At 48.0% G+C, this 27,194-nt stretch overlaps 1 long non-coding RNA gene across 1 annotated transcript; it reads left to right on the top strand.

Moving 5' to 3' along the window:
* The first annotated feature begins 590 nt into the window (after nt 1-590).
* On the top strand, nt 591-11,813 carry LOC120914270. Its single transcript, XR_005743648.1, has 3 exons — nt 591-638; nt 7,112-7,290; nt 11,676-11,813. It is a non-coding gene; the product is annotated as an uncharacterized LOC120914270 (long non-coding RNA).
* The last annotated feature ends 15,381 nt before the right edge of the window (nt 11,814-27,194 follow it).

Genomic DNA, 27,194 nt, shown 5'->3' with positions numbered 1-27,194 from the left:
ATATTTAAAAAAAATGGTTACCATCTGGGGCCCTGGGGACCTCTGGGCCCTTAAATAAAAAGAAAAATATATATATATAAAACAATATATATTGTGAAAAGTGATTTCTCTTCCCTCAGACCAGAAAGAGGAGAGAAAACACTGACAGGTCACATTACACAACAAGCCGGCCCAGCTCTCCATCACCTCACCTCACACACACACTGACATCACCGCTAATGAGACTTACTGTGTCACCGATGGATGTAGGATGAAAAATCTGTCGAAGTAGTCTCCGATTAGTCCTCTGTGGGGCGCTGTACCGGTCCTGCGAGCAGAGCCTCCGTGATTTCACTTCAGTCCATAGGAGTCTATGGAACAAAATGGCGCCGCTCCGCCGCCGCGTACAGGTATGAGTCATCCGAGCCCCGCCCCTTCCGCGAGTCCTTTCCCCCGCGCGTCCGTGCAGTGGACGCGAGGCTCCAATTCACAGTACAGAGAAGACAGATAGCTGGAGAGAGGATTCAGCTCCCTCCTCCCTCCAGCCTGAAGGTGGCAATAGAGAGCGCCGCTGTGCAGTGAATTAAGTCAGCCGTTCTGCCTCAGTCTCTCTCACATGACCGAAGGGAGGAAGGAAATGTTTCATACACAGTGTGTCTGTAAGTACAAGGGGGGGGGAGACAACTTACCTCACACCTTCCCTCTCTACTCCTCACACAACCCCCTCTCTTACTTACACCCCCCAGACACCCCCTCTCTTACTTACACCCCCCAGACACCCCCCTCTCTTCCTCACCCCCCCTCTTCTTTTGACAGCCCAGACACCCCCTCTCCTTTGCACTGATTTTTACAGGGCACCGTGGCGACAATTGATGGGCACAGTGGCGACAATTGATGGGCACAGTGGCTGCGTTTGATGGCATGGCACACAGTAGTGACAATTGATGGGCACAGTGGCAATAAATGATTTCATAGTGGCTGCGTTTGATGGTATGGCACAGTGACTGCGTTTGCCATGGCACAGTGGTGACAATTGATGGGCACAGTGGCAACAATTCATGGCACAGTGGTAACAATTGATGGCACAGTGGCTGCATTTGATGGCATGGCACAGTGGTTTCGTTTGATGGCATGGCACAGTGGCTGCGTTTGATGGCATGGCAGAGTGGCAACAATTGATGGGCACAGTGGGGACAATTGATGGCACAGTGGCTGCGTTTGATGGCATGGCACAGTGGTGACAATTGATGGGCACAATGGCGATAAATGATTTCACAGTGGCTGCATTTGATGGCATGGCACAGTGGCTGCGTTTGATGGCATGGCACAGTGGCTGCGTTTGCCATGGCACAGTGGCGACAATTGATGGCACAGTGGCTGCGTTTGGCATGGCACAGTGGTTTCGTTTTGATGGCATGGCACAGTGGCTGCGTTTGATGGCATGGCACAGTGGAGACAATTGATGGCACAGTGGCTGCGTTTGGCATGGCACAGTGGTTTCGTTTTGATGGCATGGCACAGTGGCTGCGTTTGATGGCATGGCACAGTGGAGACAATTGATGGGCACAGTGGCGACAATTGATGGCACAGTGGCTGCGTTTAATGGCATGGCACAGTGGTGACAATTGATGGGCACAGTGGCGACAATTGATGGCACAGTGGCTGCGTTTGATGGCATGGCACAGTGATTGCGTTTGATGGCACAGTGGCTGCATTTGCCATGGCACAGTGGCGACAATTGATGGCACAGTGGCTGCGTTTGATGGCATGGCACAGTGGCGATAAATGATGGGCACAGTGGCGATAAATGATGGGCACAGTGGCTGCATTTGATGGCGTGGCACAGGACATGTGTGGTCACCTTGGCATTCTGTAAGCACAATATTCATGTATCATACAACATGCTTGGTGGATCATGTCACAGCACAACTCCTTGGGGCAAAGTTAGTGTCACAACGAAGGGCTCTGTCACGCGGGCGGACCGTATGTCCGCTTTCTCACCCATCCGTTTCCGGATGAAAAAGGGACATACATTGGTCCCTATGAGATTGCGGGCGCTGCCACCCGATCTCACCCGGGTCCCCAACCCTCAGATTCTGCAGACAGAGGAAAATCCTATTTCTCCTTCCGTCTGCGGATCGGGATCGGGTGAGCACGGACTGACGTTCAATGTTCATCCCCCCCTCCCCCCCCCCCATAGGGGAGAGCGGAGATCTGACAGGGCGGTCCCTGAACAGTGTGCGGGGATCGCCCTGTCATCCGCCTGCTCAGCGGGGATCAGCGGAGGTTCACGGGGCGAATCATCACGGATCAGTCCCGTGTGAGAGAGGCCCGTCTCTAGTAGATGCTCTGCTGTACAGCCTCTGCATAGTGATTAGTGACGGCTCATCGCTTTCCTCCTGCAGCACTTCTACGGGGATCACTTTCAGTGGTCTGTGGGCTCCTCGTGATGTGCGTCATCCTGGGGGAGGGGTTAAACACCTGCGATTTTTCCAGGTCCGGGAGATTTGTAAATTTTTGCACAATGCCTTTAACTGCCACATTAAACTTTTCTCTTGTTAACCACTTCAACCCCGGACCATTTTGCTGGTCAATGACCGGGCCACTTTTTGCGATTCGGCACTGCGTCGCTTTAACTGACAATTGCGCGGTCGTGCGACGTGGCTCCCAAACAAATTTGACGTCCTTTTTTTCCCACAAATAGAACGTTCTCTTGGTGGTATTTGATCACCTCTGCGTTTTGTATTTTTTGCGCTATAAACAAAAATAGAGCCACAATTTTGAAAAAAATGTTTTATTCTTTTTGCTATCATAAATATCCCCCAAAAATATATAAAAAAGCAATATTTTTTCCTCAGTTTAGGCCAAAATGTGTTCTTCTACATATTTTTCATAAAAAAAAAATCGCAATAAGCGTTTATTGATTGGTTTGCGCAAAAGTTTTAGCGTTTACAAAATAGGGGGTCGTTTTATGGCATTTTTATTAATATTTTTTTTTTTTACTAGTAATGGCAGCGATCTGCAATTTTTATCGGTACTGCGACCTTATGGCGGACACATCGGACGCTTTTGACACATTTTTAGGACCATTGGCATTTTTATAGCGATCAGCGCTATAAAAATGCATTGATTACTGTAAAAATGTCCCCGGCAGTGAAGGGGTTAACACTAGGGGGCGATCAAGGAGTTAATAATGTTCCCTAAAGTGTGTTCTAACTGAAGGGGGGATGGGACTGACTAGGGGAAATGACAGATCGCTGTTCATACATTGTATAACAGACGCTCAGTCATTTCTCCCCTGATAGAATCGGGCGCTGTCTGTTTACACACACGGCTCCCAGTTCACGCTCTGTCACGAGCGATCGCGGGTGCCCGGCGGTGATCGCGTCGGCCATGCCCTCGCATCAGCACCAGGGGCGCGCGCTCGCCCCTAGTGGCCGCACAGCAACATTGCGTTATATTACGTGATCTTGCGCAGCCGAGCCAACCTGCCGCAGTTTTGGCGGTCGGCAAGCGGTTAACCTCTTCACATGCCGCCCATAGTCATATGACATCAACAGATGGGATCTCCCATTGTGGGTGGACGTCATATGACATCCTGGGATTCCCGGCCAGCTAGGGGGTGCACGCGCCCGTGGCATCGCTCGGTGCCCGGCGGCCGCGATGTCTGCCGGGCACCTGCGATTGGCCGCAATCACGGCAGGACTGTGGATCTGTGTCTGTGTAAACATATAGATCCATATCCAGTCAGAGGTGAGGAGACCGATGTTGTGTTCCCAGTAGAGAGGAACACAGATCGGTCTCCTCCCCTTGTGAGTCCCCCTCCCCCTACAGTTAGAATCACTCACTAGGGAACATTTAACCCCTTCAGCGCCCCCTAGTGTTAACCCCTTCCCTGACAGTCACATTTACACAGTAATCAGTGCAGTTTTATAGCACTAAGCGCTGTATAAATGTGAATGGTCCCAAAAATGTGTCAAAAGTGTCCAATATGTCCGCCGCAATGTCACGGTCACAATAAAAATCGCAGATCGCCGCCGTAAAAAAAAAAATGCAATAAATCTATCCCCTATTTTGTAGACACTATACCCTTTGGGCAAACCAATTAATATACGACTATTGCGATTTTTTTTTTTTAACAAAAATATGTAGAATAATACGTATCGGCCTAAACTGTGGAAATATTTTTATTTTTTTATATATATTTTTGGGGATATTTATTATAGCAAAAAGTAAAAAATATTGCATTTTTTTTTAAAATTGTCGCTCTATTTTTGTTTATAGCGCAAAAAATAAAAACCGCAGAGGTGATCAAATACCACCAAAAGAAAGCTCTATTTGTGGGAAAAAAAGGACGCCAATTTTGTTTGGGAGGCACGTCGCACGACCGTGCAATTGTCAGTTAAAATGATCCATCCATCCTGGTGTCTCTGCCTGTCACCCACACAGGGAGATATTTCTGCTCCCCCGACAGTCTGGGTTACATTCCCACCTCAGCCGAGGACCTTCTGATTGCGCTCATCCTTTTTTCCCAAGTGTTTCTTACAATAGGGGGGGTGGGTTGGCTTGGGGTTGCAGCTCACTCTCATTCATTCCAAAAGGGAAGTTTGACAGATGGCGCTGCCTCTCAAATTCTATAAGCCAAGGAAAATTTGTTGCAGCTTTTTCAACTGTGGCATGTGTGCCAACCCTTCTATAGATGAGAGGTTTGGGTGATGGTGAAAAGACAACGACTGTCTCTTTAGATGCCCCTAGCTGCCCATGTAAAAGAGACCTCTGCAGGGCTTTACTGATAATACTTACCTTGTCAGGACTTGGTTTATCTTATCTTCACTTTATTGTATCTCTTGTATGGATGGAAACATTTGAATAACTTTAACTACTTAAGACCCAGACCATTATGCAGCTAAAGGACCTTGCCCCTTTTTGCGATTCGGCACTGCGTCGCTTTAACTAACAATTGCGCGGTCGTGCGACGTGGCTCCAAAATAAAATTGGTGTCCTTTTTTTCCTACAAATTGTTTTTTTTTGCGCTATAAACAAAAATAGAGCGACATTTTGAAAAACATTTTTTTTTGCTATAATAAATATCCCCAAAAAAAGATACAAAAAAACATATTTTTTTAAGCCGATACGTATTCTTCTACATGTTTTTGGTAAAAAAAATCGCAATAAGCGTTTAACGATTGGTTTGCGCAAAATTTATAGGGCCAGATTCTCAAAAGAGTTAAGACAGGGTAACTCAGGAAACACCGTCGTATCTCTGTTTTTGGCCCCGGGTATCTATGCGAGTGATTCCTAGAATCATTTTCGCATAGATACGGCCAAGATCCGACAGGTGTAAGTCACTTACACCGTCGGATCTTTGATGTAATGTGACGCCGGCCGATAGGTGGCGTTTACGTTCAGTTCTCATTTGACTATGCAAATGAGCCTGATACGCCGATTCCCGAACGAATTTGCGTTGCGTAGTCGTCGCGTAAGTCGTTTCCGTAAGTGTAAGGTTACCCCTCATATAGCAGTCCGCCGTATGCCATGTTAAGTATGGCGTCAGGTCCGCATCGGCTTTTTCCGTCGGTTACGTCGTTTTTCTAAGTCGTTCACGAATACGACTTTACGTCAATGACGCTCACGTCTGCGTCATTGACGTTTTCCGTCGTGAGCTGGAGCATGCGCACTGGCCTATTTTTCCGCCCGGCGCATGCGCAGTTCGATCGTCGCGGGGGCACGCTTAATTTGAATACAAGCCGCCCCCTTTGAATTACGCAGCCATACGCCGGGCCATTTACACTACGCCGCCGCAAATTACGGAGCAAGTGCTTGGAGAATACGGCACTTGCTCCAGTAAGTTGCGGTGGCGTAGTGTAAATGGCTTACATTACGCCAACGCCGATTCTATGAGAATCTGGCCCATAGTGTTTACAAAATAGGGAACAGTTTTATGGCATTTTTATTCATATTGTTTTTTTGTAATACTAATCGCGGTGATCAGCGATTTTTTTTTCGTGACTGCGACATTATGGCGGACACATCGGACAATTTTGACACATTTTTGGGACCATTGTCATTTTCACAGCAAAAAAATGCATTGATTACTGTGAAAATGAGGTGTTAACCACTAGGGGGCGCTGAAGGGGTTAAGTGTGACCTCATATGTGTTTCTAACTGTAGGGGGGCGGGGCTGGACTTGTGACATCATTGATCGTCTTTCCCTATATCAGGGAACAGACGATCAATGACAATGCCACTGTGAAGAACTGGGAAGGTTTGTTTACACTCACCTCTCCCCGTTCTTCAGCTCCTGTGACCGATTGCAGGACACCGGCGGCGATCGGGTCACGGAGCTTCGGACGGGGTCGCGGGCGCGCGGCCGGGCACTTGAAGGGGACGTACAGGTAGGTGCTTGTGCCCAGCCGTGTCATTCTGCTGACGTATATCAGCGTTAGGAGGTCCTTAAAGCGGGAGTTCAACCATTTTTTTTTTTTTTTTTTTCTCCCTTAGCTTCCTGCTCGTTCGGTCTAGGGGAATCGGCTATTTGTATTAAAATATGATCTGTACTTACCCGTTTTCGAGATGCATCTTCTTCCGTCGCTTCCGGGTATGGGTCTTCGGGAGCGGGCGTTCCTTCTTGATTGACAGTCTTCCGAGAGGCTTCCGACGGTCGCATCCATCGCGTCACTCGTAGCCGAAAGAAGCCGAACGTCGGTGCGGCTCTATGCTGCGCCTGCGCACCGACGTTCGGCTTCTTTCGGAAAATCGTGACGCGATGGATGCGACCGTCGGAAGCCTCTCGGAAGACTGTCAATCAAGAAGGAACGCCCATTCCCGCAGCCCATACCCGGAAGCGACGAAGAGGATGCATCTCGTAAACGGGTAAGTAATGCTCATATTTTAAAACAAATAGCCGATTCCCCTAGTAAAAACGAGCAGGAATCTAAGGGGGAAAAGTGCCCTCTAAGGGTGAACCACCGCTTTAAGTGGTTAAAAAATAAAAGCCCACAGGCCATGACCTAGGCTGGCAAAACGGAGTTCCTGGAGTAACTGATCAATCTGTGTCTTTGGGGTCCCTGAGCCACCTTGTCTCCCTATCCCCCCCATCACTGATCAATAACTGGTACATTATGTTCTGCAGACGGTCTATGCATTGGATTGCCCACTGGCAGCTGGTAAAGCCATTGAAGGTCTGCGTGGCGTGTGTGATGAGACCTATCCTGATCCTGTCCGTGTGGAGTCTGTGGGAATTCCTGTGGAGGACCTTCTGACCGACCCCTCAAGTCCGTCAGTCACGTCAGTGGAGTTCTGTGGAGGAAGGTAAGTGGCTTTTGTGCCAGGCTGCCCTAACTCAGGATGGGACATTTCCAATATTCCTCTCAAATACCCCCCCCCCCCCCGCCAGCATTTATAGGGAACACAAAGGGAAGAATGAGTAACCAATCTAAATGTTTCCGTCCATATTTTAGACCCTGAGCACGCAGCATGGAGTATGGGGTTCATGGGTTTGAGGTTCACAGGCCATACATGGAGCCTGTACATATAGGGTATCATTGGGGTATATTTCTACATAGGGATTATTGGGGTGTATTTCCACATGAGCCAATTCGTTCCCCCCTCTACCTCTCTGCCCGGGAGTCATTGACTCTTGGTTGGATAGATTGATAGCAGCGCAGCCATTGGCTCTCGCTGCTGTCAATCAAATCCAATGACGCGGATGCTCGGGGGCGCATCCGCAAGTCTAATATCCCCCCTACCCCGAGAGCGCTTCTCCCAGGGTGTTTATCAGGAGAAGCCGCGAGCGCCGCAGAGGGGCCTCAGAAGCCAAGGATCGGGGGCCACTCTGTGCAAAACGAACTACACAGTGGAGGTAACTATGACATGTTTGTTACTAAAAAAACAAGAGTTTACAACCCCTTTAAGGCTGGTTGGGTTAAAAGGTGTCAAATCAGAGGTTTTGTTCTTAAAGTGGTTGTAAACCTAAAAAAAGAAATAAAAACATGCAAGACAAAGGCATAATGAGCTAGTATGACTAGCATACTAGCTCATTATGAATTACTTACTTGAGATCGAAGCCCCCTTGCATGGCTTTTCAGGTGAATGCCGCGGGAGGGAGAGAAGCAGATGAAAAGCCATTCAGGGAGGATCGGTGCTCACAGCTTACCCTCCCCCCCGCACCGATCATCCCAGACTGTCACTGGAGATGGATGACAGGGGGCCGTGAGCGCGCTCTGTTTTTACCAAGAATGCGCTTTGCACGCTCTGGCCAAGGGGAGTGTAGAGGTGGGCAGGGCATCTGCTGAAATCATGACCCCGTCCACCAAGCGCCGATGACAGACCCACCCACTGAATCTGCTGTTTTTGGGGGCTTCTAACTAATAAACGGGACACATTTGACTGGTAAGGATAGATGCAGGAGGCATGTATCGCCTTATAGATCAGCACTATGGCAGTAGTTTACAATTGATGAGAGGGGTTTACATCCACTTTAATGTAGGCTTACCTGCAGGTGCAAGTAGTATCAGAGGGTTTTCAACCATTTTAAGCCCCGTACACCCCCGTACATTGAAAGGCTTCCGACCATCGCATACAGCGCGCCACGAGTTGCCGAAAGAAGCCAAATGTCGGTGCGGCTCTATACGGCGCCTGCGCACCGACGTTCGGCTTCTTTTGGCAACGTGTGACGCGCAGTATGCGACGGTCGGAAGCCTGTCAATCAATTAGGAACGCCCAGTCCCGCAGAAGACATACCCGGAAGCGGCGGTGAAAATACGGTATGTACGGGATAAAATGAAAAAAAAAACAGCCGATTGTCATTATGACAACTCGGCTGAATGTAATGTTAAAAATTGTTTTTTAGGGTGAACCTCCGCTTTAAGGACCTTGCCCCTTTTTGCGATTCGGCACTGCGTCGCTTTAACTGACAATTGCGCGGTCGTACGATGTGGCTCCCAAACAAAATTGGCATCCTTTTTTCCCCACAAATAGAGCTTTCTTTTGGTGGTATTTGATCACCTCTGCCGTTTTTATTTTTTTTGAGCTATAAGCAAAAATAGAGCGGACATTTGGAAAAAAAATTTTATTTTTTACTTTTTGCTATAATAAATATACCCAAAAAAGATATATAAAAAAAACATTTTTCCTCAGTTTAGGCCGATACGTATTCTTCTACATATTTTTGGTAAAAAAAAATCCCAATAAGCGTTTATCGATTGGTTTGCACAAAATGTATAACGTTTTCAAAATAGGGGATAGTTTTATTGCATTTTTATTAATATTTTTTTTTTTTCTACTAATGGCGGCGATCAGCAATTTTTTTTGTGACTGCGACATTATGGCGGACACATCGGACACTTTTGACACATTTTTGGGACCATTGGCATTTTCACTGCGAAAAGTGCTATAAAAATGCATTGTTTACTGTGAAAAGGACAATTGCAGTTTAGGAGTTAACCACTAGGGGGCGCTGAAGGGGTTAAGTGTGACCTCATATGTGTTTCTAACTGTAGGGGGGGCGGGGCTGGACGTGTGACGTCAGTGATCGTCTTTCCCTATATCAGGGAACAAATGATCGATGACAGCGCCACAATGAAGAACGGGGAAGGTTTGTTTACACTCACCTCTCCCCGTTCTTCTGCCTGCTCCTGATGAGCGACCAATAGTCGCGAAACGCGTAGAGCTACATACTCCATGCATCAATGTATAATCACTGCAGTATGACGTGATGTAATCTTTGTTCAGCATGTGATACCTATTTTATGTCTTAATGGATACAGTACAGATTGATGTACTTGCTGTATTTATATACTTGGGTCATTCCCCGCATACCTTTTCCCCCAACTAATCTGTAAAATACATATGTCTATCTATTTCTTCAATAGTGCAATATAGTCAAGGACGGTGCACTATGTGAAAGCAATAAAATATTTAAACGTATTTCAGATTTATTATCTTTGGTTTATTTTTTTCTCCCCCATTTATTACAATCTGTTTCCCGCACATGCTTCATTTAAAGTCCCGCTTTTGCTTCCTTTTTCTATACAAAACCAGCGATGGAGGTAATTGACCCATTACCTCATTTAAAGTCCCAACTTACCCTTCCCCAGCCCCCCCCCCCTCTCTCATATTGAAAGAGGAGCGTTGGATGAAGGAATTAAGATGATAAAAGTGTTGGATAAGGAGAGTTGAATGAGCAATGTTGTATGGGAAGTATTGGATAGATGAGAAGTGTTGGATAAAGGGCTTCAGATGAAATGTGATGGGCGAGGGGCTTCAGATCAGGAGCATTAGATGAGAAGCATTTGATGAGGGGCTTCAGATAAGGAGCACTGGATGGAAGGCTTCAGATGAGGAGTGTTGGATGGGGGGCTTCAGATGGGGAGCATTGGATGGGGGGCTTCAGATGAGGAGGGTAGGATGAGCAGTTTTGGGCTTTAGATGAGAAGTGCTGGATGAAGGCCTTCAGGTGGGTAGCACTGGATGAGAAGTGTTGGATGAGGGGTTTTAGATGAGGAACATTAGATGAGGAGTGTTGGATGAGAAGCTTAAAATGGGGAGCATTGGATGAGGAGTGTTGGATGAGAAGCTTAAAATGGGGAGCATTGGATGAGGAGTGTTGGATGAGGGGCTTCAGTGGATTAGTGTTGGATGACGGGCTTCAGATGGGGTGCACTGGATGAGAAGCATTGAATGAGGGGCTTGAGATGAGGAGCATTGGATAAGGAGTGTTGGATAAGGAGCTTGTGATGAGGAGCATTGGATGAGAAGCACTGAATGAGAGGCATCAGATGAGGAGCGTTGGTTGAGGGGCTTCAGATGAGAGTGTTGGACGAGGGGCTTCAGATGAGAGTGTTGGACGAGGGGCTTCAGATGAGAGTGTTGGACGAGGGGCTTCAGATGAGAGTGTTGGACGAGGGGCTTCAGATGAGAGTGTTGGACGAGGGGCTTCAGATGAGAGTGTTGGATGAGGGGCTTCAGATGAGAGTGTTGGTTGAGGGGCTTCAGATGAGGAGCATTGGATGAGGAGAGTTGGTTGAGGGGCTTCAGATGAGGAGCATTGGATGAGATCTGTTGGATAAGGGGCTTCAGATGAGAGTGTTGGATGAGGGGCTTCAGATGAGGAGTGTTGGATGAGGGGCTTCAGATGGGGAGTGTTGGATGAGGGGCTTCAGATGGGGAGTGTTGGATGAGGGGCTTCAGATGGGGAGCATTGGATGAGGAGAGTTGGTTGAGGGGCTTCAGATGAGGAGCATTGGATGAGGAGAGTTGGTTGAGGGGCTTCAGATGAGGAGCATTGGATGAGGAGAGTTGGTTGAGGGGCTTCAGATGGGGAGCATTGGATGAGGGGCTTCAGATGAGGAGCATTGGATGAGGAGAGTTGGATGAGGGGCTTCAGATGAGGAGCATTGGATGAGATCTGTTGGATAAGGGGCTTCAGATGAGGAACGAGGAGTGCTGATCTATATGGCACGTACCATCTGATGCAATACACACATTATATGTACCTTCAGTCACCTCTCCCTCAGTACAAACTGTACCGATAACAAAGTCCAGACTGCGGGATTGCAGCAAGATGTCGGTACTCCAGGACATGGTGCACACTGTGTAAAATAAAGTCACTAGCTTATCTGCTCCCCCTTTATTCAGTTTGTGGATTAAATCCGTTACATATTGATAATGAAATGATATTATATCTTTCTTTCTAGGTGTTTCTATAGATTAGTAAATCTGCCACAGCGCCTGCCATCTCCTCTGGTGTGCCCGGAGAGCCATGGAAGGTCAGTTCACTGGAGAGGTACAAATCTGCCACCAATCTCACTAAAGCTGCCCATAATGTGATGGTCCCCCTGCACAAGAAGGGAGAGCAGCAAAGAGCGGTCTTTATCACAGGAAGTCTCTGGATTACTGCACAGATTTGGAAGAAATACAGAAGAGCACCAAGATTCAGGAAGAATACACATGATGAATGGATTTAGACAATATTTGCTAATCGCAATATTTAGCTTTAATTTAAATATAAAGCTTCCCATGGGTTGCCTATAGGGACAGCAATTCTGAGGTTGCCTCCTTCTGCAGGGCGGGCCCTTTGCCTGGCTGATCCCAGAGGAATTTAGCAGTAGTGCTGACTGTACTGCCCGATGGAAGGAGAATCTATAAATCTGTATATGAAACGCATTCATCAAAATTACTGAACATAAAATGAGTTCCCCTTTAAATGCTTCATGGCCCAGATTCACATAGAATTACGTTGCTCCTGGGCAGCGTAACGTATGTGATTTACGTTACACCGCCGCAGGTTTACAGCGTTAGTGCCTGATTCTCAGAACACTTACCTGTAAACTTGCGGCGGTGTATCGTAAAAGTGCTTGGCGCAAGCCCGCCTAATTCAAATGGGGCGGGCACCATTTAAATTAGGCGTGTTCCCGCACCGAGCGTACTGCGCATGCTCCGTCGGGTAAATTACCCGACGTGCATTGCGCTAAATGACGTCGCACCAACGTCATTTGCTTAGACGTTAACGTAAATGGCGTCCAGCACCATTCACGGACGTCTTACGCAAACGACGTAGATTTTTTACATTTCGACGCGGGAACGACGGCCATACTTAACATTGGCTGCGCCTCATAGACCCAGGGGCAACTTTACGTGTCGCAAAGGCTACGGAAACGTCATAAATTCTCTGCATCGAGCGCGCGTACGTTCGGGAATCGTCGTAATTAGCTAATTTACATAAGCGACGGGGAAAACGACTTCGGCGACACCTAGCGGCGGAAAAAAAAATTGCATTTAAGATCTGACAGCGTAAGAGCCTTACGCCTGTCGGATCTAATGGGTATCTATGCGTAACTGATTCTAAGAATCAGTCGCATAGATACCCGGGGCCAGATTAGGACTTACGACGGCGCAAATGGTGTTGCGCCGTCGTAACGCCTTTGAGAATCTGGGCCCATGTGTCCTCCAGCTTCATGGTAATTGTCTTTGGGTGGGGGGGGGGGGCAGAAGAGAATGGAATAAAGCGCAATATTTCCTGGAGCTCGGCACTCAGAGAGCTAATTGATGAGAATTGTCGTCTCGCTGCAGAATACGGACTCGGCTCTCTCCCGCCAGATTGCCTGGTCCAGGATATTGTGCATTTTACATTGTCTGATCCCAAAGAGCGTCTGCTGTGTGTCACTCCACAGCGACCAGGAGACCTCTGCAATAAAGTGCACCTGTCATGAGAAGGACACAGAGGAGGGCTTCATTCCAAAAATCCTGACTGTCTCTCCGATCCAATGGCTTCAATGCTTACCTTATGCTGACTTTGCTTGCTGCACGTTTGCTCCAGGGTTGTGACTTGGAAAGTAATAAAACCAGAGACAGCCAGGAAACTAGCATTTTCAAATAAGGCTTATAGTAAATGAAGTCTTTACTTTCAGAAGGCTGTGACATTTATTTATTTGAAGTCATTCTAACGTTGGATTACAGTAAAACCTTGGATTACGAGTATAATGTGTTCCAGAAACATGCTTGTAATCCAAAACACTTGTATATCAAAGCAAATTTCCCCATAAGAAATAATGGAAACTCAAATAATTCGTTCCACAGCCTTTTATTCATAAGTCCTTTAGTTTATAGTCCATATAAAAAGATTATAGTAATGTGCAGGGCCGCCATCAGGAATTATGGGACCCCTTACACAGCTTCAGGCATGGGCCCCCTGGAGCAGAGAACCGGGGGAGGGGTGCTGCCGCCTCAAATTCAGAAGCAGGGGGCTGCCGCAAATTGAGAAGCGGGGGGGGGGGGTTTCCCCACCCCTTTAATAAAAAAAAATATATATATATAATTTTTTTTTTTTAAATGTTATAAAAAAAGGAAGGTAGTTGCAATCCGGGCCCCTTACAGGTGTACTGCCTGTACCCCTCCCCCCCCCCCCGATGGCAGGCCTGGTAATGTAATAAGTTGTGTAACCATTAAATGTCCATCCACAGATGGAATCCAGCAGGAGCTCCAGAGTATAAAAGAGAAGAGAGGCGCCTCTAAGTGTAGCAATATGTTTCTAAATGTTGTACCTTCATTAAATGTAACCATATTGCTACACTTAGAGGCGCCTGTCTTCTCTTTTATACTCGGTGGTGACATGACACTACTCTTATATCAAGACCTCGCTTGTATATCAAGTCAAAATGTATTAAAATGTTTTGCTTGTCTAGCAAAGCGCTCTCAAACCAAGTTACTCTCAATCCAAGGTTATTACTGTATATAAAACAAGCATGTGATGCTGTCACTGAGCGCCATCTTGTGGCCAATTACATTTATTACAAGCCAAACACTTTGCATATTATTTTATATATACTTTGAAGTCATTTGGAGTGATGAGACCAAAACTGTATGTATTTGTACACAGGCACAGTTTTCATACTTTTGGCTCTGTGTGTCACCAGAATAAAATAAAAACCAACCAATCCAAATGCAGACTTTCAGCTTTAATTCAAGGGGTTGAACATGAATATCAAGTACAAATTTTAGCAACTTCAACCACTTTTATACACAGTCCCCCCATTTTCAGGGTCTCGGATGTAATTAGACAAATAAATATAATCATAAATAAAATGTTCATTTTTAATATTTTGTTGGGAGTCCTTAAAGGGGTTGTAAAGGTAATTTTTCCCCTAAATATCTTCCTTTACCTTAGTGCCGTCCTCCTTCACTTACCTCATCCTTCCATTTTGCTTTTAAATGTCCTTATTTCTTCTGAGAAATCCTCACTTCCTGTTCTTCTGTCTGTAACTCCACACAGTAATGCAAGGCTTTCTCCCTGGTGTGGAGTGTCGTGCTCGCCCCCTCCCTTGGACTACAGGAGAGTCAGGACACCCACTGACACACAGCTCCTTTCTCTATCTGCAATCTAGAGAGCGTCCTGACTCTCTCGTAGTCCAAGGGAGGGGGCGAGCACGACACTCCACACCAGGGAAAAAGCCTTGCATTACTGTGTGGAGTTACAGACAGAAGAACAGGAAGTGAGGATTTCTCAGAAGAAATAAGGACCTTTAAAAGCAAAATGGAAGGATGAGGTAAGTGAAGGAGGACTGCACTAAGGTAAAGGAAGCTATTTAGGGATTTTTTTTTACCTTTACAACCCTTTTAAGGCCCCTTTCACACTGGGGCGGGAGGTGCGGTGGCGTTAAAGCGACGCTATTTTTAGCAGCTCTTTACCGCTAATTTCGCGGCACTATTCGGCTACTAGTGGGGCGGTTTTACCCCTTCGCTAGTGGCCAAGAAAGGGTTAAAACCACCCGCAATGCGCCTCTGCAGAGGCGCATTGCTGGTGGTATAGCCGCAGTGTCCCATTGATTTCAATGGGCGGGAGCGGTGGAGGAGCGGTATACACGCCGCTCCAAAGATGCAGCTAGCAGGACCTTTTTTCCCGTCCTGCTAGCGCACCGATCCAGGTTGAAAGCTCTCGGGGGTTTCACAATGAAGACACGGCAGCAGCTGTTTAGGGTCGGTTTGTAGGCGCTATTTTTAGCGCAATAGCGCCTGCAAAATGACCTCAGTGTGAAAAGGGGTCTTACTGGCAATGAGTGCCTGAAGTCTGGAACCCATGGACATTACCAGCGACTGGCTTTCCTCCTTTCTGATGCTTTGCCAGGATCTAAGTGCAGCTCTCTTCAGTTGTTCTTTGTGGGTCTTTCTGCCTTTAGTTTTGTCTTCAGCAAGAAAAATACTCAATTGGGTTGAGATCAGGTGATTGACTCGGGCATTGCAGAATATTCCACTTATTTTCCTTCAGAAGCTCCTGCAGTGGTGGCTGGTGCTCAAATTTTTTTTTGGGGGGGGGGGGCGCAAACAATAAAAAAAAAAAGACAATTGCAGCCTCACTGTGCCTATCAAAGGCAGCCACTGTGCCCATCAAAAGCAGCCACTGTGCCCATCAAATGCAGCCACTGTGCCATGCCATCAATTGTCGCCACTGTGCCATCAATTGTCGCCACTGTGCCATGCCAAACGCAGCCACTGTGCCATCAAACGCAGCCACTGTGCCATGCCATCAAACGCAGCCACTGTGCCATTAATTGTCGCCACTGTGCCATCAATTTTCATCACTGTGCCCATCAATTGTCACCACTGTGCCCATCAATTGTCACCACTGTGCCATGCCAAACGCAGCCACTGTGCCATCAAATGCAGCCACTGTGCCATGCCATCAATTGTTACCACTGTGCCCACATCAATTGTCGCCACTGTGCCCACATCAATTGTCGCCACTGTGCCCACATCAATTGTAGCCACTGTGCCCACATCAATTGTCGCCACTGTGCCCTGTAAAATGCTGCCAGTCAGATTGCCCCCCGCCCGGCACTTAACTTTCTGGGGTTAGCCATCCTCCTTCTACGGTCCCTCGATGTCTTCTGCCGCCCTCGATGACGCTTCAGCCAATCAGGTTACCGATAACCAGAATCGGTGAACCTGATTGGCTGAGACGGCTGTCAGTCTTATCCAAGGGACGCAGCCCCCGTACGTTCCGAGGATAAGACATCCGGGACCCGAAGGGCTGTACTCGGAAAGCCTATCAGAGCCGCTGGCACTTCCACACAGCCAACCAGCTGCCGTTATTCAGTTAGCCGGCGCCCTATGTCCGGCCATCTGAATAGACCAGCGGCAGCTGGCCACAATAACATACATTCCTGCAATGCAATCCATGAATGTATGTTATTTGCCCGGCGCTGCAGAACGACATTTTAAAAGCCTTAAAGGGCCCGTTTTTTTTTTTTTTTATGACTACAGGAGGGGGGGGGCGACTTCTGTTAATTGAAGTCACAAGCTGCAATGAAGGGCAAATCGCACTGCTCTGCGGCTTATGAAGTAGCACTGGTATGAATCAGAGCTGTGTGAGGCTGGGTTCACACTGAGGAACGGAGCGGCTCCCATCGGGGGGGGGGGGGGGGGCGGTGCGTCTCCATTCACCGTTTTCAGGTTGGATTTCATCCCACATTTTTGTCTGAATTGGGACCCGAAACGGACCAGAAAACGCACAGAACTCAAGTCGCTCCGACTTAGAAAAAGGTTCCTGTGCTACTTTTGGGGCGGCTTGCATTGACTTCTATACAAAAGTCGTTTTTCAAGCCGCGCTGAAGTCTTCCGACTTTAAAGCCGCCCCGTACAGCACGACTTCAGCGCGGCTCGAAAAATGACTTCCGTATAGAAGTCAATGCAAGTCGCCCTGAAGTCGCCCCAAAAGTAGTACAGGAACTACTAGTAGTACAGGAAGTCTTCCAACTTTGAAGCCGGCCCTGTAAGAACCGGCTCTTAGGCTAGGTTTCCACTATTGCGACCCCAAAGTTGCACAATTTACAGTGCGACTTTGAAATGTGATTTTTGATGGGCTGTCATGCAACCGGTGAGAACCAAGAGAGAACAAGTCGCACCGAAGCCGGAACAAAGTAGTGCAAACACCTTTTTTGGAGTCGCACCAGTTAGAACATGCGACTTCACTTGTGTCAAGTTGCACAACATCTCGCAGTAGTGAAAACAGAGCCTAAGGCTTCTTTCACACTTGTGCGACTTTTCCTGCAACTTGGGACTGCAAAGTCGCATGACAAGTCGTTCCCCATGATTTCCAATGACTACCATTCATATTAGTAGGACTTCAAGTCGTGCCGACTTCAAAGTAGTCCCTGCACTACTTCGGTCCGACTTTGATGCGATTTCATGTTCATAGGCCTCAAGTCTCCCTGAAATCACGTAAAAATCGCGGCCGCAAAATTGCACGACTTTGAAGTCATAGTAGTGTGAAAGGCGCCTAAAGACCCCTTTCACATTGCCATCTTGAAAGTCACGCGGGTTTACTGCTATTTCGCCGCTCTGGTTACACAGTTCACAGTCGCATGACAAGTCGCTCCTCAGTAACGGCAATGGAACTGTTCTAATCAGTGCAACTTAAGCCGCTTAGACTTAGAAAAAGGTTCCTGTACTTACTTTGGCCCCTTTTAGGCTCTGTTTTCCACTACCGTGAGTTGTTGTGCGACTTGACACATGTGAAGTCGCATGACAAGTCAAAACCCATGTATTTCAATGGTCCCCGTTCTAATTGGTGTGACTCAAGTTGCATCAAACTCCAAAAAAGGTTTTTGCACTTCTTTGTTCCGACTTCGGTGCGACTTGTTCTCACCAGTCGCATGACATTGCATAAAAAATCGCATTGCAAAGTCGCAATGTAAATAGCGTGACTTGGGGTTGCAATAGTGGAAACAGAGTCTTACACCGCTGTGACTTCAATGCTGCACGATTTTACCGCGATTAGATGCGATTTTACCACGATTTCAGGGAATGCCTGTGTAAACATGAGGTCTCTGGACCTCAACTCGCATCAAAGTCAGACCAAAGAAGTACAGGGACTACGTTGAAGTCGGTGCGACTTGAAGTCACACAGATATGAATGGTACTCATTGGAAACGACTTGTCATGCGACTTTGCAGTCCCACGTTGCAGGATAAGTTGCACTAGTGTGAAAAGAAGCCTGAGGTGCGACTTTAACCACTTGCTTACTGGGCACATAAACCCCCTTCGTGCCCAGGCGAAATTTCAGCTTCCGGCACTGCGTCGCTTTAACTGACATTTGCGCAGTCGTGCGACGTGGCTCCCAAACAAAATTGACGTCCTTTTTCCCCCACAAATAGAGCTTTCTCTTGGTGGTATTTGATCACCTCTGCGGTTTTTATTTTTTGCGCTATAAACAAAAAAAGAGCGACAATTTAAAAAATATATATATATATTTTTTACTTGTTGCTATAATAAATATCCCAATTTAAAAAAAAAAAAAAAAATGTTCTCAGTTAAGGCCGATACATAAAAAAAAAAAAAAAAGAATCACAATAAGCGACTGGTTTGCGCAAAAGTTATAGCGCCTACAAAATGGGGAACAGAATTATGATTTTTTTTTATTATTATTTTTTTTACTAGTAATGGCAGCGATCTGCGATTTTTATTGGGACTGCGATATTGCGGCGGACGTATCGGACACTTTTGACACAAATTTGGGACCATTCACATTTATACAGCGATCAGTGCTATAAAAATGCACTAATTACTGTATAAATGTGACTGGCAGGGAAGGGGTTAACACTAGGGGTGAGGAAGGGGTTAAATGTATTCCCTGGGTGTGTTCTAACTGTGTGGGGGGGTGACTGGGGGAGGTGACCGATGCTGTGTCCCTATGTAAAGGGACACAGATCGGTCTCCTCTCTCCCTGACAGCACGTGGAGCTCTGTGTTTACACACAGAGCTCCACGTCCCTGCTGTCACCTGCTGTGTTACAGACGACCGCGTGTACCCGGCGGACATCGCGGCTGCCAGGTACACGCATCGGCTCTTCAGCGATGTGCCGGGACAGTGTTTACCCGCTGCCCGCCCCCCAGAGGCGCGCACGGGTAATGCACATAAAAGGACGTCTAAAGAGGTCCACTTGGCACTTGAGAGCCGCGCTGTTGACGCCTTTTGTCAATAGCGCGGGTCTCAAGTGGTTAACACTCGCATTGACTTCTGTTAGGGCTCATCATGCACACTGCAGATCAAAGGAGCGGCTCTCATTTCCTGCCTGGAATCTCCCCTCCATGTTATCCAATGTCTCCATACACACACAGTCATTTTCTCTGAATCGCTCCGCATAGCGGTGAACTAGACGACTTTCTTCAACCTGACTATCTATGTAACTTTCATACTCATAATAATGCCAGGTGATCCCGCCATGGCGGTCCTTGTTCAGGCACTTCCTGTTGTAGGGTGACAACTAGGGTGACCACATTTCCAAACTACCATTCAGGGACACCCCCCCCCATCACAAAAAAAAATGGCATTTGGCGGGGCGAACACCCTGGGCTGAGAAACAAGACATTTTCCATCATCGGCTCATGGGATGGCCGTGTCAGTTTCATTCCAGGACACTGTATAGTCCTGGAATGAAGGTGCCCGGGACCCGGGACACACCTGAAAAATACAGGACTGTCCCGGGCAATCCGGGACACGTGGTCACCCTGGTGACAACGCTCTGTCCCCATCCCCCAATTGTGTGAATGCGTCGCAAAGCAGTAGAAAGGTTTAGTCATTTATAAACATTTCCACATTGTTATCTTACATGTAAACACTTCAATTTATAAATATCAATTGAAATGAAGTCACAAAGTCTCATCCAATCACAGAGAAGCTCCAGAGGTGTCATCAGAAACCGGTCATTGTGAGATGGACAAAATCAATAGATGAGGCTGAGAGTCTGCGACACGGATGGGCACTGATAGGCGGCATGGATGGGCACTGATAGGCGGCATGGATGGGCACTGATTGGTGGCACGTTTGGGCACTAATAGGCGGCATGGATGGGCACTGATAGGTGGCACGAATGGGCATGGCTGGGCACTGATAGGCGGCATGGATGGGCACTGATTGGTGGCACGTTTGGGCACTGATAGGCGGCATGGATGGGCACTGATAGGTGGCACGAATGGGCATGGCTGGGCACTGATAGGCGGCATGGATGGGCACTGATTGGTGGCACGTTTGGGCACTGATAGGCGGCATGGATGGGCACTGATAGGTGGCACGAATGGGCATGGCTGGGCACTGATAGGCGGCATGGATACCCATGCAATACCCATGCGCAATACTCTGCAATACCCCAGCGCAATACTCTGCAATACCCCCGCGCAATACTCTGCAATACCCACGCACGAATACGCTGCAATACCCACGCACGAATACGCTGCAATACCCACGCACAATACTCTGCAATACCCACGCACCAATACTCTGCAATACCCACGCATCAATACTCTGCAATACCCACGCATCAATACTCTGCAATACCCACGCACCAATACTCTGCAATACCCCCGCACCAATACTCTGCAATACCCACGCACAATACTCTGCAATACCCACGCACCAATACTCTGCAATACCCACGCACCAATACTCTGCAATACCCCCGCACCAATACTCTGCAATACCCACGCACCAATACTCTGCAATACCCCCGCACCAATACTCTGCAATACCCACGCACAATACTCTGCAATACCCACGCACCAATACTCTGCAATACCCCCGCACCAATACTCTGCAATACCCACGCATCAATACTCTGCAATACCCACGCACCAATACTCTGCAATACCCCCGCACCAATACTCTGCAATACCCACACACCAATACTCTGCAATACCCGGAAAATACTCTGCAATACCCCCGCAATACCCCCGCACGAATACTCTGCAATACCCCCGCACCAATACTCTGCAATACCCCCGCACCAATACTCTGCAATACCCACGCACAATACTCTGCAATACCCACGCACCAATACTCTGCAATACCCACGCACCAATACTCTGCAATACCCCCGCAATACCCCCGCACCAATACTCTGCAATACCCCCGCACCAATACTCTGCAATACCCCCGCACCAATACTCTGCAATACCCACGCATCAATACTCTGCAATACCCACGCACCAATACTCTGCAATACCCCCGCACAATACTCTGCAATACCCCCGCACAATACTCTGCAATACCCCCGCACCAATACTCTGCAATACCCCCGCACCAATACTCTGCAATACCCACGCACAATACTCTGCAATACCCACGCACCAATACTCTGCAATACCCCCGCACAATACTCTGCAATACCCACGCACCAATACTCTGCAATACCCACGAACCAATACTCTGCAATACCCATGCGCAATACTCTGCAATACCCACGCGCAATACTCTGCAATACCCCCGCGCAATACTCTGCAATACCCCCGCGCAATACTCTGCAATACCCCCGCGCAATACTCTGCAATACCCCCGCGCAATACTCTGCAATACCCACGCACCAATACTCTGCAATACCCACGCATCAATACTCTGCAATACCCACGCACCAATACTCTGCAATACCCCCGCACCAATACTCTGCAATACCCACGCACCAATACTCTGCAATACCCCCGCACCAATACTCTGCAATACCCACACACCAATACTCTGCAATACCCCCGCACCAATACTCTGCAATACCCATGCGCAATACTCTGCAATACCCACGCACCAATACTCTGCAATACCCACACACCAATACTCTGCAATACCCCCGCACCAATACTCTGCAATAGCCACGCACCAATACTCTGCAATACCCACGCACCAATACTCTGCAATACCCACGCACCAATACTCTGCAATACCCACGCACCAATACTCTGCAATACCCACGCACCAATGCTCTGCAATACCCGGAAAATACTCTGGGGAAAAAAATGCGTTTTAACTAGGGTTGTCCCGATACCACTTTTTTAAGACCGAGTACAAGTACCGATACTTTTTTTCAAGTACCCGCCGATACCGAATACCGATACTTTTTTTTAATGTCAGGTGACAATTTGAAAAATGGGCACTGACGGATGGATGGCACTGACAGGGGGCACTGACGGATGGATGGCACTGACAGGGAGCACTGACAGGGGGCACTGACGGATGGCACTGACAGGGGGCACTGACGGATGGATGGCACTGACAGTGGGAACCTAAGGATGGATGACACTGACAGGGAGCACTGACGGATGGATGGCACTGACAGGGGGCACTGACGGATGGATGGAACAACTGACCACTGCTCTGTCCACTACACTATACTATGTACTGACTATACTGACCAATACTGACTTGTCTAAACTCTCTAATCTCTCTGGCTGACTTGGTTTCACCTGTAGCTTATGTCTTCTATCAGCCTGGAGGAGGTGAAGAGAGGGTGTCCAGAGGAGGAGGGGGGGGGGGAGAGGTAGTGCTGAGCTGTCCGGGGTCTGGCATAAAATGACACTTCTTGAAGCAGAAAGATCTTAAGCGAAGTGACAGCAGACAGACTATTTTCTGACAGGGGCTGTGAATGGCTCAGTCCAGTCCTCAGTGAACATATGTCTTCATTTTGCAAGGGTGCATTTAAAAGGGAATTAATCTAATGCTGCCTTCTATGAAAAAATTTGTTGAGTAGGGGTGAAAAAATGTATGTAATTAATATTTCTTGCTAAAGGCTCTCATAGCTTCCTATGAAACATATTTGACTTTAATAAAAAAAAAGCAGTACCGTTAAACAAACACTAGTTAGGCAGTGAGAATGGCATTTCTTCACTTGTCTCCTCGGGTAAAAACACATTTACAAATTTCTGATAATTAATATGTTTTCACCATGAAACAATCTGAATAAAAAACACAATATCTGTATGCACTATCATCTCCATCCTCACCATTTCTCCTCTGATGACTTTGACCGCTGTGAATGGCTCAGTCCATTGTATCGGGCACACCTGGCTCTGCCGGCTGATTGCTTGTCTCACGCTGTGATAACCCGGTGAGCGGCAAAACATTTCAATTTCCAGCACTCGCGCTGCACACTCTTGTTGCCAGCAATGCTGTAATAGCCCCGCCCCGCCGCCGTACCTGACCATTCACAGGGCACCAGCCAGGGACACAGGAAGTAAACAGGGGGACGGATCCGGCAGTGACACACACTGACTGGCGTCCCCCTGAATGATACACCCGGTGCAATGGCGCTTCCCACGCTACCCCACTGGCTCCGCCCCCTCTCCGTCCGCCGACTTCCGGGCATCGGCTCAGGCATCGGGAGCATTTGTGCAAGTACAAGTACTCGCACAAATGCTCGGCATCGGTCCCGATACCGATACTAGTATCGGTATCGGGACAGCCCTAGTTTTAACCACTTCCCGCCCGCCAGACGTCATATAAGGTCCTTGACTTTGTGCAGGGATATCTGAATGATGGGTGCAGCTACAGGCATCATTCAGATATCATCTTTTTCAGCCAGCGATTCCCTACACCATAAGAATGATCATGACGGCTGTTCCACCTCTTGATCATTCTTACGGGAGGCGAAAGGGGACGTCCCCCCCTCCCTTCGCTCTCTAGTGCTTTCGACTCACCGCTACGATCGAAGCCAGGATTGTTTTTTTTTTTTTTAGGCTTCCCAGCCTAGAGGTGAGATGTGGGATCTTATTGACCCCATATCTCACTGTAAAGAGGACCTGTCGTGCTATATTCCTATTACAAGGGATGTTTACATTCCTTGTAATAGGAATAAAAGTGATCAAAACATTTATTTTTGGGGAAAAACATGTCAAACTAAAATAAATAAAGTAAAATGAACAATAAAAAAATAAATAAAAAATTAAAAAGCCCCTGTTCCCATGTGCTCGTATACAGAAGCGACCGCACACGTAAGTCCCGCCCACATATGAAAACGGTGTTCAAACCACACATGTGAGGTATCGCTACGAACGTTAGAGCGAGAGAAATCATTTTGGCCCTAGACCTCTTCTCCAACTAAAAAGATGTAACCAGTAAAAATATTTAAAGTGTCAGCTATGGGGATTTTTAAGTAGCGAAGTTTGGCGCCATTCCACAAGCGTGTACAATTTTGAAGGGTGACATGTTGGGTATCTCTTGACTCGGCGTAACTTTATCTTTCATATTGTGCAAAAACATTGGGCTAACTTTAATGTTTTTTTTTTTTTAAAAGCACAAAACTGTTTTATTTCCCAAAAAAACGCATTCGAAAAAATGCTGTGCAAATACCATGCACGATAAAAAGTTGCAACGACCGCCATTGTATTCTCTAGGGTCTTTGCTAAAAAAGCATATACAATGTTTTGGGGTTCTATGTAATTTTCTAGCAAATAAATGATGATTTTTCCATGTAGGAGAGGAATGTCAGAACTGGCCTGGGTGCTCCAGAACGCCTGATGGTGCTCCCTGCATGTTGGGCCTCTGTATGTGGCCACGCTGTGTAAAAGTCGCACACATGTGGTATCGCCATACTCGGGAGGAATAGCAGAATGTGTTTTGGGGTGTAATTTGTGGTATGCATATGCTGTGTGTGAGAAATAACCCGCTAATATAAACATTTTGTGAAAAAAAATAGAAATAAAAAAAAATAGGATTTTTATACTCACCGTAAAATCCATTTCTCTGAGTTCATAGACGGACACAGCATTCTTTGACATTAGGGTTATATCCGCTTTTACTAGGAGAGTTTAGGCAGAAAAAAAGCACTTAAAGTGTTAACAAACACAAACCTCAGTGCAGCTCCTCCCAGGGGGCGTGGCCCCCCCGGTATAACCCACACCCTGCTCTAACAGCCTCAGTTCGTAACAAGCAGTACAAACAAAGGAGGGGTGGGTGCTGTGTCCGTCTATGAACTCAGAGAAATGGATTTTACGGTGAGTATAAAAATCCTATTTTCTCTTTCGTTCATAGACGGACACAGCATTCTTTGACATTAGGGACGTCCCAAAGCAGTGTCAAAAAAATTCGAGGGGTGGGAAATAACACAGCAAAAACAGGTTACACCCCAAACAAAACCGGGAGTTGCTCAACGGAGAAACTCCTACCATAAAACGCCGCCTGTAACATCTGCGGCCGAAGGAGGCATCAGAAGATGCACTCACATCCACCTTATAAAACTTTGAAAAAGTGTGGACCGACGACCAGGTCGCTGCCATATACCCCTGTAACACAGAGGCCTGATGCCAGAAAAACCAAGAGGCTCCGATCGCCCTGGTCGAATGCGCCGTAACCCAAAAGGGAGGCGCCAGCCCCTTCAGGGCATAGGCCTGAAGCACAATTCGTCGGATCCATCCCGAAAAAGGGGTGGCTGACGAGACTACCAGGCCCCCTTGTAGGACCAGCCAGCGACGCGAACAGTGAGTCCGACTTTCGGAACGGAATCGTAGCAGATAAGTACACTCGTAGGGCCCGAATCACATCCAGAGGATGTAAAGTGGCCGCCTCCCTGCATTTCGGCCAAGGACATAAGGATGGAAGAACAATGTCATCATCAACGTGAAAAGCCGAAACGACCCCGGGGAGAAAAGACGGCTGCGGTCGCAGCACCACCTCATCCTTATGGATGACCAAGTAGGGAGCCTTGCAAGACAAGGCCGCCAGAACAGACAAACACTCGTCTGATCGAGGTAATTGCTACCAGAAAAAATCACAGTGGAAATGCCCACGCTGAGCCATGGCCACGTGACGACGCAGACCTTCCTGGGCTAGCACCCAGAGTCAAATGCATGAAGGGCAGGTACTCTAGCGCTGAGCTAAACCTGCTCCCCTTTTGTGACAGTCAACAAAAAAACCTCCCGAATGTCCACAAAGGGAGCATCCAGAAGAACCGAAAGGACTAAATTCAAGTCCCATGGGGGTAGTGGAGGGGCCACATGCCAGACCCCCAGACCAGACGTACGCACCAAGGAGTGCGACGCCAAGGCTCATCGAAAGTAACAGCCAGAGCAGAAAACTGACTCCTAACCGTACTTAAGGCGAGAGCTTGATCCACTCCCTGCTGTAAAAAACAGCAGAATCCTGGACACCACGTATGTCCGAGGGTGCCACTTCATCTCCTTACACACAGAGATGCAGGCCCGCCACGTATGATGTAAAACCTACGTGAGGTAGACTTCCGTGCAGGCAGCACGGTAGAGACCACTAAGCCCAATAGGCCTCGGGCCCACAGCCCCAGGCTCTCAACAGCCACGCCGCTAAGCCAGTGGCTGTAAAAAACAGGGTGGATGATCGGACCCTGTAACAGAAGATCAACCCCCAGGGGAAGACGCAAGGGGGTGTCTGCCATCAGACGCACCAGGTCCGCGTACCATGAGCGACGCGGCCAATCTGGGGCAATCAGGATTGATAGAATTCCCTCGGCTTCCACTCTGCGCAGCAGTCGAGGAAGAAGCTACCGAGGAGGGAAGGTTTAAAGTAGGCGACAGTGACCCCAAGGAGCCACCAACGCGCCTGACGCGTCTGCCCATGGGTCCCTTGACCTGGCCAAAAAACATGGCACCTTCCGGTTGAGGCGGGACGCTAGAAGGTCCACGCATGGAGTGCCCCACTTTCGGCACAGACACTGAAAACCCCTACGGGTGGAGAGACCACTCTCCTTGGTCTAGCGCAGTCCGACTCAGGAGTCGGCCCGCCAATTCCATACTCCCGGAATGTACACGGCCGATAGAGCTGGAACGGACCTTTCGGCCCACCGAAGGATGTGCGCGACCCTCGTCGCTGCAACAGAACTCCGTGTGCTTCCCAGATGGTCGACGTACGCCACAGCGTTGTCAGACAGGGTCCTGAATGGTCAGCCCTGTAGATCCAGGGACCACCAGGTAAGGCAAAGCCTGATCCAGGAC

The sequence above is a fragment of the Rana temporaria genome, chromosome 9 (assembly GCF_905171775.1).
Source record: "Rana temporaria chromosome 9, aRanTem1.1, whole genome shotgun sequence".
Classification (NCBI taxonomy): Eukaryota; Metazoa; Chordata; class Amphibia; order Anura; family Ranidae; genus Rana; species Rana temporaria.
The sequence above is the reverse complement of the archived record's forward strand: the minus strand, read 5'-3'. Positions and strand labels throughout refer to the sequence as shown.